We start from the raw sequence: 13869 nt of genomic DNA on the forward strand, positions 1-13869 counted from the left end.
TTCAGCCGGTGGAACAGCCCATGCGAGCGCTCTGCAGTGGGGACAGAAGGCGGCTCCGTGTGGGCTTCTGGTCATTGTGTTATTATGTGGAGATGAAGTCATGGTCGTGTCCCACATACCAGCTCACACAGACATGAAGTTATGTCCTCACATGCTGCCATGTACATGGCAGCCTTATCACGGATGTGTGCTCAGTGCTAGAGGGGGAAACACAATGCAGCAGGAAAGCTGACTGAAAATAAAATGTATTGCTGAAATATTTGTGATATTTATTTAAAAAGTACACAGCAAGGCCAGATTCCACCTGCAGAATCCCGCAGCCGAATCCGGCCCTGCCAGCAGCGGCGTCCGCACGTACCTGTCCTTTCAGCCTTCACTCTGCACTGCGGATGGTCCGCACGACTCGCCGTCAGACAAGCGTGGTACAGGGGTTTTCTTTGAAACTCCTGCTTTTCCCATGGAATCCGCAACTTTCCGCAATTACATTGCAGAAGAGCCGCGGATCGGACGGCTTCCATCGACTTCAATGGAAGCCATCTGTGCGGCATCTGCTGAAAAATGGAGCATGCTACGATTTTTCCTCTGCTTGCGGAAACCGCAATTGGTTTCCGCAAGTGTGGAGGAAGAATCAAATTCTCATAGCATGCTATGAGAGCCACTTGCTGCAGATTCTGCCCAAATCTCAAATATACTGGCCAAAGTGGGAGCCATGATGTTAAGGACAGTTCCCCCATAGCAGATGCAGCACCCTGATTTATGCCCTGCGCCTCCAGAAAGTGCTGTTCCCTCAATAATGATCATAACAAATCAGTGCCCCATTCCAACCACTGTGCCACCATAGCAATTGTGTGCCCACAGCAGCCATAGGGTCCGTGTGCAGTATGTCCAAGTACTTGTCTGAATTAGGCCGGCTGCACATGGGTGGATTTGCTTTGCGGAATCCAGTGTGGGAGTCCACCTCTGGATTCCGCAGCAAATTCTTGCCATAGTATGCTATGGAAGAGTGATTTTTCCTGCCCACAAGCAGAAATCAATTGCAATTTTCTGCTCGCGGGGAGGTAGCAGAGTTTCTTCCATTGTTTTTAATGGGGATAACTTGCATTGCACCGCGTGCACCTAGCACATGGTGCAATGCTGCCACTGCCCCCCCTCCCCTGGCAATAATGGGAGATGCGATAGCATGCTCAAAGATAGAACGTGTCGCAATTTGTTTTTTGCATCTTAGTGCAATGCGATGGAGGAACAAATCGCTCGTATGACCAATATTTGAGTGTCTTGAAAATCAGGAAAATGGAAAAATTCCTCTACAGCGCCACCTATTGGATTGCAGCATTCCTGCAAATCAATGTCCAGCCCTTTATACAGATCTTTATAACAACGATTGGGAATAGGAAACCAAGCCAGAATCCATACATAGACAGCTGTTTCAGGGTTTTTGCCCTCATCAGCGTACAGTAGGATCCTGGCTTGGCTGGTGGAGGTCTGTGATGTGGGTCAAGAAGTGTATCATCCCTCCTTAGGGAGAGCGAGGAAACTTATAAGGCCATGCATGCTTCTCTGGGAAAGTAGGTTCGCTCTCATTTTTCATTTTCGCATGCGCGGAAAAAAACCCACAGCATGCTCCCTTTTAATGCACATTTGCACACAAAGGACCCCATAGGAGTCTACATTTAAAAGAATGTTCATGTGAAAACAACCTCACGCTACTTCGGGGATGAAGGGAAACCCCCGCCGCGGCTGTCATGGAGTTTTCTCACTGCTTTCAATGGGGCTACGATGCGAGATATAATATGCCGCAATTTGTCCTGCATAGCACTGCATCGCGGTACCAGGCAGGAAAAGATCGCTAATGTGTATGACCCCATTCAAAAGAATGGGGTTCATATTTGTGCGTCTCGCAATACACAAATCACGCACGATTTTCATGCCAGTGTGAAGTCCGGCTTATTGGCCATTTTCGCGGGATGATTCACTTAAAATGTGAGCGATAATCATCCAGTGTAAATGCACAAGAAATCGCTCACTTTTCATTCACAGATTTTTTTAAGCTGACCATCCCTGGATCACGGCTTGCCATCCAATGGAAACGCTCCTTGCTCAGCACCTCACATAGAAGCGGTGCAGTCGGTCAGTGTAAACGCTCTAAATGAGTTCTAGCAACCTTAGCGGTGACGTCAGCACTTGTTCAATTGTTTACCCAACTGTCGCTTGTGTAAAAGGGCCATTACCCAAGCCCCTGTCGCAAAGCCACACAGCCAGCCCCACTGCTTGAATTAAAGGGGTTGTCCCGCGAAAGCAAGTGGGGTTATACACTTCTGTATGGCCATATTAATGCACTTTGTAATGTACATCGTGCATTAATTATGAGCCATACAGAAGTTATTCACTTACCTGCTCCGTTGCTAGCGTCCTCGTCTCCATGGTGCCGTCTAATTTCAGCGTCTAATCTCTCGATTAGACGCGCTTGCGCAGTCCGGTCTTCTCCCTGGTGAATGGGGCCGCTCGTGCCGGAGAGCTGGTCCTCGTAGCTCCGCCCCGTTATGTGTGCCGATTCCAGCCAATCAGGAGGCTGGAATCGGCAATGGACCGCACAGAGCCCACGGTGCACCATGGGAAAAGACCCGCGGTGCATCGTGGGTGAAGATCCCGGCGGCCATCTTGCTAAGGTAAGGAAGAAGTCGCCGCAGCGCGGGGATTCGGGTAAGTACTAAACGTTTTTTTTTTTAACACATGCATTGGGTTTGTCTCGCGCTGAACGGGGGGCCTATTGAAAAAAAAAAAAACCCGTTTAGGCGCGGGACAACCCCTATAAGAAGGTGCTGTGCCACCTCCACTATGTGGCAAAGTGTCTTACTGTCCTACTGTCAAAGTTGCATTGCACCACATGAAAATCGTGTTTTTGTGTGATGCAACAGAGAGGAAGGCTCCATAGGGAAACTTGAGCTACAAAACCTCACGAGTTGCGGGTATATCGCCGGACCGGCAAGGTTTTTGTGTCGGGTTATTGCATGCTACAGAACATCGCATGTGTGAAAGAACCCATAGAAAAGCATGGGCTTCACATACATGCGATTTGTAGCATTGTAACAACGTAACAAAATCGCGTGACTTTGTCGCCCGCGTGAAGGAGGCCTAAAACGTAGTTTTTACTCATATCATTAAGGGCTTAAACAGACAAACGTGTTTGTGTGCGTGAATATTACCCCCGCAAAATGTGACAACTAGAACCCACTGATTTCAAAGGGCTCATTCTCACATCCAAGAAAAGATAGGGCCTGCCCAATTTTTCTGCGTTCTACAAACCAAGCTGCCATAGAAGTCTATTGCAGGTTCAGAAAAGCAAGGGGAAGAGTGTGACACTGTGTACAATGCAGGGAAAAGAAGATAGCTGGTCCTCAGGCTTTACATAGCGATTCAATTCCACAGAAATGGAGTATCACGCAGACGTGTGAACTGGCAAAAATTACAGTACTATGCGCGGACATGTGTGTAACAGCCTGATTATTGCCATCTCCAAACCTTACTCATACACAAATTCACTGCACTGCGCCAAGCGTATACATTCATCTGTCGAGGCCCTAAAACACGGTTCCAGCAGAATACGGCAAGCATAGTGTACGTGTTCAGTCAAAAAGCCATAGGCCGCCTGCACACGGCTGGATATTTACTGCAGAATCTGCGGTCAGCAGAATCCACAGCAAATACTGCCAGTCACTTCCTACGGAGACCCACTGCTTCCTACACACGTGTGGAAATCAATTGCCATTTCCGCTCGCGGAGGACAAATCGCAGCATGCTCCATTTTCATGCAGGCTCCGCACGGAAGGCTTTCATTGAAGTCTATATAAGCCATGCCCTACGGCCCCAACCGCAATAAACATTGCGGACAGGTTGCAAATTCCGCGTCATCGCCTAGTGACGACGTGGGAAAAAAAATATTTAAAAAAAATCTGTACAGCGCATGTGTGATATACTTACGGACGCCGCTGCTCCCAGAGCCGGATTCCGCACGTGAAATCCGGCTCTGCTGCGTGCAGGCGGCCTTATTCATAGTCTGCAGACTATGAGTAATGACCCTTTTACACAGGTCGGGAATCTCACCATTCTCGTTTGCTTGAGGAACAAGCTGGTGGCGTCATCACCAGATCGTTCAGGTTCAGGTAGCCCATGTAGACTGCAAAATTCTCGTTAAATATCATGCAGTCTTCAGGCACTTATCATTCAGTGTTTCACATTCCTATGTAAAAATACCTCCACAGCGCCACCTATTGGAAGGCAGCAATGCCTGAAGTCAATGTTAGCCTCTTTATACAAGCCTTGCAAAAATAACGAGGAATTGAAAGCAAAGTCAGAGCCTATGCACATACAGCTGTTTCAGAGTTTGCTGCCTTCCAATAGGTGATACTGTGCAGGTTTCATCTCCCTTATTTGCATATTACCCAGACAAGCGTCAATGGCCTTATAAGTCTCTTCACTCACCATCTAGGTGCTCTCCCTAAGGAGAAAAGAAAGTGTTTCTGGCCATATTCTTATGTGAAGCATTGAACAATCAGTGTTTAAACGGCACAATATGTACCCCAGTCGGTGCTGGTTTTTATGCTGACTGAAACAGAACGACGAGTGAGAACCTCACAATTCTCACTGGTCAATCAGTCGTTTGCCCATGTTTAAACTAAACGCCATTCAGTTTAGTTCGTTTGGATGATTTTTTGAATGATAATCAATCCGTCTAAAGGAGTCATTAGCCTTTTTTGCACGTTTGTAACTACATAGACACTCACTTGATTCAGCACTTAGATCACTGCACAGCAGACTCATCTCCTGGGATAGGGATACCTTTCCTCAGCCTCCATTCTCTTCACCACTTGACGGTTAAAGGTACCCCCATGTGGCCAGCACTCTCACTCCTCTTACTACCATTAAAGGTTATGAACTTTCGCAGCACATCCCAATCACTCACATTTAGGCCTTATGCACACGGCCGTGACGGACTCCACAAGTGGAATACCGCAGCGGAGTCCGTCATGGCGCCCCCCCAAAAACCCCATACCTCCAGATCCGCTGCCCGAAGTCCCGCACGACGCTCCGGCGCAGTACAGCGCAGGACGCGCTGGCGATGTCACTTGACCCGCCGGCAGTGTCATATGACGCGGCCGGCGGTGGGTGCGGCGCGTATTCACACTATACTTCCGCTGTGTTACAGCGGAAGTATAGCGTGATGGGTGGCTTCCATTGACTACAATGGAAGCGGTCTGCGCAGATACCCGCAGCAAATAGGACATGCTGCGGAATTCCATAGCATGTGCATTGAGCTATTAGGTTCAACAGAACCTAATAGCTGCAGTGAAACACCGCAGATTTCCGGCCGTGTGGATTAGGTCTTATAGAGTACAAACATCATGTGACTAGACAGATATTGATACTTTTCCAGACATATCCCAGCCATTTTCAGACATTAACCTCTCATATGCTGCAACCGTGCAATATAAATAACAGCAGACAAGACACTTTGCACAATGCATCCACATTGAAGACATGACATGTATGACAATTGTGGAGGGGCCAGAAATAGGTGTATTGGGCCACTACACTGGCTGTATTCTGTTGCTGGAATCATGCTTTAAGTCTATGAATAACCTATGTTTTATTCTAATGATATGCCTGGTGATGGATTTATTTTTCCTATAAATAAGTAAATGGTACCAATTTTGCACGTTTGAGAACAAGAAGCATGTTGGAACATTGGGACATACAGATATTTTAAAACTGGGTTTCTAAAGAGGGGCAATAAATCTGGAAATATTTTAAATATTAATTCCACCCACTCCCCCCTTTGAGCCCCACACAGTAAATGTCCCCTTATGGCAATTCTGCTTGCTATAATATAAATGCAGCACTAGAGTTAAGTTCATAATGTAAATACAGCCCCAGAAGCAAGCTTGGTACATAATTATAGCACTACAATCAAGAACATAAATACAGTATCAGATCAATACAGGAATAATTTGCAAAGTGAGGTCATACCCTGCTATATTGGTATTATGTGAAATCACAGCTCTCAGTATAACCTGAACAAAAATTAATAAACTTTGGGAGTTGTTAAAGGGGTTTTCCAGGAAAATACTATTGATGACCGTAAATACTGTACACAGAGATCAGAGCGAAAGCCTCCATGCCAACATCTGTGTAGTGGACGGTGCTTGTAACTGCAGACACTTAATTTCAATGAGAGCCGTCCTTGCAGTTACAATCACCAGCCACTACATGTGAGGTCGACGTGGAGACATCTGCTCCAACCTCTGTGTATTTGCGGCACTGACAACATGCGCCCGCTCAGCTGATCGGTCTGGGTCCCAAGCGACGGACCCTGGCTGATCAACTATTGATGACCTATCCTGATGATAGGTGATCAATAGTATTTCCCTGGAAACCCCCTTTAATTCACAAGCAAGAATGCTACAACCCATCATCACAGGCAGAATAAATAATGGCAATTAATGACTCACAGGTGACTTCATCTCGGATTTCCTCTTCTTGTCCATCCAGCCCAAACTGTAATGACAACTTCTTCCGGCGTCTCTGTAGAGTTTACCACATAGATATCTTTGGCAGTTCATTTGTTAATATCCTTAATGCTTATACTAAGGCAAACTGTTAATAGTGCCACACGCAGTGATGCCTGAATATGTAATTACCAAAACTCTTTTTCAACAAGAAATATTTAGCCACACCGTGCCCCCTAAATAAATGTAAAACACCACTGTGTCCCTTCAATAAAGAGATAGTGTCACCCTTCCTCCCAATAAATAGCCCTAAATAGTAATACTGCAGTTGTCAGCAGCCCCAATAGTAATAGTGCTCTCTTTAGTGGTCCCAGTAGTAATAGTACCCTCTCAGTGACACTGTAGTGGGACTCAAGACACCGAGGCAGTTTCTTTAGAAAAAACAGCTTCTTTATCTGCATCAATACAGATTCAGAAGAGAAATCTCGTATTTGGAACCAAGAACACAGGGGCCATACAATTTATATACAACTTACACAAAATAAATTCATTTCTTATCTATATAAATGCTGATTGGTCACATTTTGCTGCATTGCGATGCAGGCATAGTAAACTTTCCTCGTACAAGTTGCTGTCTCATTTCCTCGCTCATAAATAGGAATACCTCCATCCTCCATTTTATGGCATTTGCCATTTCACTTGAATTAACCCTTTTTTATCTACTACAACCCCAAGTTGAAATAGGCCCTCTGGTGGCCCCAATTTAAATTGCTATTAAGCCAAATGAGATGTCAGTGTTTGTGGGTAAGTATAGCATTTTTCACGTATTCATAGACCTCTATGGGGCTCTTTGGTGCGCAAATGCGTACAAAATATAGCAGGTTCTATGTTTTTGTGCCTGCCCCTTGAGAACCGCACGTGCAAAAAAAAAAAAAAAGAGAATGAGTGCATTAAAATCCTGTTTGCAAAACATTCGTCTGAGGAGCCCTCAGGTTGCTACTGCAGATTCCATGGCAAATAGGCTGCCTCCTCTTGACCTAAACACCCCTGTTGATATGCACCATTTTAAAGACCTTTTTACTCTTGGGGGTATGGAGACCAGCAGATCCACAGAAGAGGGGGCCCGATGCCACTTTCTGAGGACAAAGGACTGCAGGGTTCTGCCGTGGAGCTGATCCCAGGGAACCATCACAATGCAGGATGTCATGAGGCCTAGAACCCTTATACATTCCCTAATGGATACCTGGGATAAGTGAAAGAGGGTAAAACAAGCCTCCAGCACCGCCTGCCGCCTTGCGAAGTGAAGAACACTGAACGTGTGAGTCAAGGACTACCCCCAAAAACTTTTTACGGCGCTCTGGGTTGAGACTGGATTTAGCACTGTTCGTAATCCAGGCGAGAGTACGAAATAAGTGAAGGGTAAAATCTACCTGAGCCCGGAGCCCCAAATCCAAATCTGTTATTAGCAAAAAATTGTCCAAGTATAGAACAATCATGACATTATAGGCACAAAGGAAATCTACCATCTCTAACATGGGCGAGGGGCCAAAGAGATCCCAAATGGTAAACACACAAATTGAAAATGGTGGACCTACCCCTCGTTGGACAACGCAAACCGCAGGAATTGTTGGGAGTCTGGATGAATAGGGACATAGTGGTAAGCATTAGAGATGAGCGAGCACCAAAATGCTCGGGTGCTCGTTACTCGGGACGAAATTTTCGCGATGCTCGAGGGTTCGTTTCGAATAACGAACCCTATTAAAGTCAATGGGCGACCCGAGCATTTTTGTATATCGCTGATGCTCGCTAAGGTTTCCATTTGTGAAAATCTGCGCAATTCAAGAAAGTGATGGGAACGACACAGAAACGGATAGGGCAGGCGAGGGGCTACATGTTGGCCTGCATCTCAAGTTCCCAAGTCCCACTATTAAGCCACAATAGCGGCAAGAGTGCCCCCCCCCCCTCCCAACAATTTTTACTTCTGAAAAGCCCTCATTAGCAATGCATACCTTAGCTAAGCACCACACTACCTCCAACAAAGTATAATCACTGCCTGCATGACACTCCGCTGCCACTTCTCCGGCTGCCCAACCCCCCCCCCCTGCACGACCCAGTGTCCACAGCGCACACCAAATTGTCCCTGCGCAGCCTTCAGCTGCCCTCATGCCACACCACCCTCATGTCTATTTATAAGTCTGCCATGAGGAGGAACTGCAGGCACACACTGCAGAGGGTTGGCACGGCTAGGCAACGACCCTCTTTAAAAGGGGCGGGGCGATAGCCCACAATGCTTTACAGAAGCAATGAGAAATCCAATCCTGTGCCACCTCCATCTGGAGCTGCACACGTGGGCATAGCAATGGGGAACCTATGTGCCACACACTATTCATTCTGTCAAGGTGTCTGCATGCCCCAGTCAGACCGCGGTTTTTTATAAATAGTCACAGGCAGGTACAACTCCGCAATGGGAATTCCGTGTGCACCCACAGCATGGGTGGCTCCCTGGAACCCACCGGCTGTACATAAATGTATCCCATTGCAGTGCCCTGGACAGCAGAGCTAACGTCAGATTAAATGCAGGTGGGCTTCGGCCCACACTGCATGCCCCAGTCAGATTTCGGGTTCTTTATAAGTAGACACATGCAGTTACAACTCCGTGTGGACCCACAGCATGGGTGGGTGCCAGGAAGCCACCGGCGGTACATAAATATATCCCATTGCATTGCCCATCACAGCTGAGGTAATGTCATGTTAAATGCAGGTGGGCTTCGGCCCACACTGCATGCCCCAGTCAGACTGGGGTTCTTTAGAAGTGGACAGATGCAGTTGCAACTCCGTGTGGACCGACAGCATGGGTGGCTCCCTGGAACCCACCGGCGGTACATAAATATATCCCATTGCATTGCCCATCACAGCTGAGCTAATGTCATGTTAAATGCAGGTGGGCTTCGGCCCACACTGCATGCCCCAGTCAGACTGGGGTTCTTTAGAAGTGGACACATGCAGTTACAACTCCCTGTGGACCGACAGCATGGGTGGGTGCCAGGAAGCCACTGGCGGTACATAAATATATCCCATTGCATTGCTCATCACAGCTGAGGTAATGTCATGTTAAATGCAGTTGGCCTTCGGCCCACACTGCATGCCCCAGTCAGACTGGGGTTCTTTAGAAGTGGACACATGCAGTTACAGCTCCGTGTGGACCGACAGCATGGGTGGGTGCCAGGAAGCCACCGGCGGTACATAAATATATCCCATTGCAGTGCCCAGCACAGCTGAGGTAATGTCATGTTTAATGCAGGTGGGCTTCGGCCCACACTGCATGCCCCAGTCAGACTGGGGTTCTTTAGAAGTGGACACATGCAGTTACAACTCCGTGTGGACCGACAGCATGGGTGGGTGCCAGGAAGCCACCGGCGGTACATAAATATATCCCATTGCAGTGCCCAGCACAGCTGAGGTAATGTCATGTTTAATGCAGGTGGGCTTCGGCCCACACTGCATGCCCCAGTCAGACTGGGGTTCTTTAGAAGTGGACACATGTAGTTACAACTCCGTGTGGACCGACAGCATGGGTGGGTGCCAGGAAGCCACCGGCAGTACATAAATATATCCCATTGCAGTGCCCAACACAGCTGATGTAACGTCAGCTTTAATGCAGGTGGGCAAAAAATTAATTGGATTACACTGTAGGCGAGGGCCCCAAAAAATTGGTGTACCAACAGTACTATGTACCTCAGAAAAATTCCCCATGCCCAACCAAGAGGGCAGGTGAAACCCATTAATCGCTTTGGTTAATGTGGCTTAATTTGTAACTAGGCCTGGAGGCAGCCCAGTTAAAATAAAAATTGGTTCAGGTGCAAGTTTCAATGCTTTAATGAGCATTGAAACGTATAAAAATTGTTTACAAAAATTATATGACTGAGCCTTGTGGGCCTACGAAAAATTGCCCGTTCGGCGTGATTACGTGAGGTTTCAGGAGGAGGAGGGATGTTTTTTATGGTGATAGAGAACGATGCTTCCATCCGCGGGTGCAGCCTACGTATTGTTTAGGTATCGCTGCTGTCCGCTGGTGGAGAAGAAAAGTCTGGGGAAATCCAGGCTTTGTTCATCTTTATGAGTGTAAGTCTGTCGGCACTGTCGGTTGACAGGCGGGTACGCTTATCCGTGATGATTCCCCCAGCCGCACTAAACACCCTCTCTGACAAGACGCTAGCCGCAGGACAAGCAAGCACCTCCAGGGCATAGAGCGCGAGTTCAAGCCACGTGTCCAGCTTCGACACCCAGTAGTTTTAGGGGGCAGAGGCATCATGGAGGACGGTCGTGCGATCGGCTACGTACTCCCTCACCATCCTTTTACAGTGCTCCCGCCGACTCAGCCTTGACTGGGGAGTGGTGACACAGTCTTGCTGGGGAGCCAGAAAGCTGTCAAAGGGCGTAGAGAGTGTTCCCCTGCCTGTGCTGTACATGCTGCCTGATCTCCGCGTCTCCCCTGCTACTTGGCCCTCGGAACTACGCCTTCTGCCACTAGCGCTGTCGGATGGGAATTTTACCATTAGCTTGTCCGCCAGGGTCCTGTGGTATAGCATCACTCTCGAACCCCTTTCCTCTTCAGGTATGAGAGTGGAAAGATTCTCCTTATACCGTGGGTCGAGCAGTGTGTACACCCAGTAATCCGTAGTGGCCAGAATGCGTGTATCGCGAGGGTCACGAGAAAGGCATCTTAACATGAAGTCAGCCATGTGTGCCAGGGTACCTGTACGCAACACATGGCTGTCCTCACTAGGAAGATCACTTTCAGGATCCTCCTCCTCCTCAGGCCATACACGCTGAAAGGATGACAGGCAAGCAGCAAGGGTACCCTCAGCAGTGGGCCAAGCTGTCTCTTCCCCCTCCTCCTCATGCTCCTCCACCTCCTCAACGCGCTGAGATATAGACAGGAAGGTGCTCTGACTATCCAGCAACATACTGTCTTCCCCCGCCTCCGTTTCCGAGCGCAAAGCGTCTGCCTTTATGCTTTGCAGGGAACTTCTCAAGAGGCATAGCAGAGGAATGGTGACGCTAATGATTGCAGCATCGCCGCTCACCATCTGGGTAGACTCCTCAAAGTTCCACCGTGTGGGCACGTCGCACAGCAGTCGGTGCACTGGCAGATTAAACCGATGTTGCAGGGTGCGCAGGGTGGCAGCGTCCGTGTGGGACTTGCGGAAATGTGCGCAGAGCCGGCGCACCTTTCCGAGCAGGTCTGACAAGCGTGGGTAGCTTTTCAGAAAGTGCTGAACCACCAAATTAAAGACGTGGGCCAGGCATGGCACGTGCGTGAGGCTGCTGAGCTGCAGAGCCGCCACCAGGTTACGGCCGTTGTCACACACGACCATGCCCGGTTGGAGGCTCAGCGGCGCAAGCCAGCGGTCGGTCTGCTCTGTCAGACCCTGCAGCAGTTCGTGGGCCGTGTGCCTCTTCTCTCCTAAGCTGAGTAGTTTCAGCACGGCCTGCTGACGCTTGCCCACCGCTGTGCTGCCACACCGCGCGACACCGACTGCTGGCGACGTGCTGCTGCTGACACATCTTGATTGCGAGACAGAGGTTGCGTAGGAGGAGGAGGAGGAGGGTGGTTTAGTGGAGGAAGCATACACCGCCGCAGATACCACCACCGAGCTGGGGCCCGCAATTCTGGGCGTGGGTAGGACGTGAGCGGTCCCAGGCTCTGACTCTGTCCCAGCCTCCACTAAATTCACCCAATGTGCCGTCAGGGAGATATAGTGGCCCTGCCCGCCTGTGCTTGTCCACGTGTCCATTGTTAAGTGGACCTTGGCAGTAACCGCGTTGGTGAGGGCGCATACAATGTTGCGAGAGACGTGGTCGTGCAGGGCTGGGACGGCACATCGGGAAAAGTAGTGGCGACTGGGAACCGAGTAGCGCGGGGCTGCCGCCGCCATCATGCTTTTGAAAGCCTCCGTTTCCACAAGCCTATACGGCGGTATCTCCAGGCTGATCAATTTGGCTATGTGCACGTTTAACGCTTGAGCGTGCGGGTGCGTGGCGGCGTACTTGCGCTTGCACTTAAACACTTGCGCTAGCGACGGCTGGACGGTGCGCTGAGAGACATTGGTGGATGGGGCCGAGGACAGCGGAGGTGAGGGTGTGGGTGCAGGCCAGGAGACGGTAGTGCCTGTGTCCTGAGAGGGGGGTTGGATCTCAGTGGCAGGTTGGGGCACAGGGGGAGAGACAGTGGTGCAAACCGGAGGCGGTGAACGGCCTTCGTCCCACCTTGTGGGGTGCTTGGCCATCATATGTCTGCGCATGCTGGTGGTGGTGGCTCCCTGGCTGATCTTGGCGCGACAAAGGTTGCACACCACTGTTCGTTGGTCGTCTGCACTCTCAGTGAAAAACTGCCAGACCTTTGAGCACCTCGGCCTCTGCAGGGTGGCATGGCGCGAGGGGGCGCTTTGGGAAACAGTTGGTGGATTATTCGGTCTGGCCCTGCCTCTACCCCTGGCCACCGCACTGGCTCTTCCAACCTGCCCTGCTGCTGCACTTGCCTCCCCCTCTGAAGACCTGTCGTCAGTAGGCTTAGCAAACCAGGTGGGGTCAGTCACCTCATCGTCCTGCTGCTCTTCCTCCGAATCCTCTGTGCGCTCCTCCCTCGGACTTACTCCAATTACTACTACCTGAGTGATAGACAACTGTGTCTCATCGTCATCATCCTCCTCACCCACTGAAAGCTCTTGAGACAGTTGCCGGAAGTCCCCAGCCTCATCCCCCGGACCCCGGGAACATTCCAAAGGTTGGGCATCGGTCACGACAAACTCCTCCAGTGGGAGAGGAACCATTGCTGCCCATTCTGGGCATGGGCCCGAGAACAGTTCCTGGGAGTCTGCCTGCTCCTCAGAATGTGTCATTGTAATGGAGTGAGGAGGCTGGGAGGAAGGAGGAGCAGCAGACAGAGGATTCAGAGTTGCAGCAGTGGACGGCGCAGAACTCTGGGTGGTCGATAGATTGCTGGATGCACTTTCTGCCATCCACGACAAGACCTGCTCACGCTGCTCATTTTCTAATAAAGGTCTACCGCGTGGACCCATTAATTGTGAGATGAATGTGGGGACGCCAGAAACGTGCCTTTCTCCTAATCCCGCAGCAGTCGGCTGCGATACACCTGGATCAGGAGCTCGGCCTGTGCCCACACCCTGACTTGGGCCTCCGCGTCCTCGCCCGCGTCCACGTCCTCTAGGCCTACCCCTAACCCTCAGCATGGTGTATTACCAGTAGTGCAGAAACAGAACGCTGTAATTAAATGTGCCGCTTATTGGCCTGTGGTTGGAGGCTGACTTCGGTTACGGAACGCACAGCAGAGCCAGGAAAGAAT

General features: G+C 49.8%; 1 protein-coding gene across 1 annotated transcript in view; it reads right to left on the reverse strand.

The window, feature by feature from the left end:
• Nucleotides 1-6559, reverse strand: part of MANEAL (mannosidase endo-alpha like) — a 63163-nt gene extending 56604 nt beyond the window's left edge. Inside the window, exon 1 of the mRNA XM_066574816.1 lies at nt 6507-6559. The gene's annotated coding sequence lies outside the window, so the exon portion shown is untranslated. The remainder of the gene's footprint in view (nt 1-6506) is intronic.
• Nucleotides 6560-13869: the final 7310 nt, after the last annotated feature.

Source organism: Eleutherodactylus coqui, chromosome 1 (genome assembly GCF_035609145.1).
Source record: "Eleutherodactylus coqui strain aEleCoq1 chromosome 1, aEleCoq1.hap1, whole genome shotgun sequence".
Classification (NCBI taxonomy): domain Eukaryota; kingdom Metazoa; phylum Chordata; class Amphibia; order Anura; family Eleutherodactylidae; genus Eleutherodactylus; species Eleutherodactylus coqui.